The sequence below is a fragment of the Podarcis melisellensis genome, assembly GCF_964234715.1.
Source record: "Podarcis melisellensis genome assembly, chromosome: 13".
NCBI lineage: Eukaryota > Metazoa > Chordata > Lepidosauria > Squamata > Lacertidae > Podarcis > Podarcis melisellensis.
Genome location: NC_138545.1, coordinates 6,033,285 through 6,034,147, shown reverse-complemented (window position 1 = coordinate 6,034,147; position 863 = coordinate 6,033,285). Strand labels below are relative to the sequence as shown.

Genomic DNA, 863 nt, shown 5'->3' with positions numbered 1-863 from the left:
GAGAGCCATTTCTTCCTTGGCACTGCCGTGCCCTTCGCTTTTAAGCATCAACAAAATGCCATCCTTGCAATCAATGCAAGATTAGCAATAAGGTTTGAGGGTTCAAGCCCCATGTTGGGCAAAAGGGGGTTGGACTAGATGACCCTTGTTTTCTAAGGTCTCTTTTCAGCCTCTCTAAGACCTTTCATTTGTGCAAATGCTCTTTTTAAAAAAAAGGTTTTTATTCGTTTGTTTGCTGCAATCGATTCTAGCGCTTGCCTTGTGAGTCGCTTTGGGTCGGTTTTGCAAGGGAAGCACTGGAGAAATAATAAAAATAACCAGCAATGGGCAAACCAGCAGGAGTCTTCCGGATGCTGAACTCTCCACCGGCTCCAGACGGCGCTCAGGGATGATGGGAATTGTAGTCCCGCAACATCTAGCAGGCAACAGATTTCCTCATCCCTGCTTCATGTTGCATCTCTGTTAAGCTGGCAGAACTCGGCGGCTATTTGCCACCTCCACAGCCATCTCCTCTGTGCCAAAAGGAAGGTCTGGTTCAAGGTTTCTTGTGTGTCTGGTTATTAAATACAGTGGTACCTTGGTTCTCAAATGCCTTGGTTCCCAAACGCCGAAAACCCAGAAGTGTTCCGCTTTTTGAACGTTTTTCAGAAGCTGAACGTCCGATGCGGCTGTTGGCTATTGTTTCTGGGGCGCCTGCACCAATCAGAAGCTGCGCCTTGGTTTCCGAACATTTCGGAAGTCAAACGGACTTCCGGAACAGATTAGGTTTGGCGCTTTTGTTTTTGCTATTTATTTTGCGTTTTTGTTTCCGAGGCTTTTTCGGTTCATTTGTTTTTGTGACTGCGTGGAACCCAGTTCAGCTA

At 46.7% G+C, this 863-nt stretch overlaps 1 long non-coding RNA gene across 1 annotated transcript in view; it reads left to right on the top strand.

Annotated features, from left to right (window-relative positions):
• Positions 1-863, top strand: part of LOC309355953 — a 125,624-nt gene that overhangs the window by 105,179 nt on the left and 19,582 nt on the right. The window lies entirely within an intron of this gene.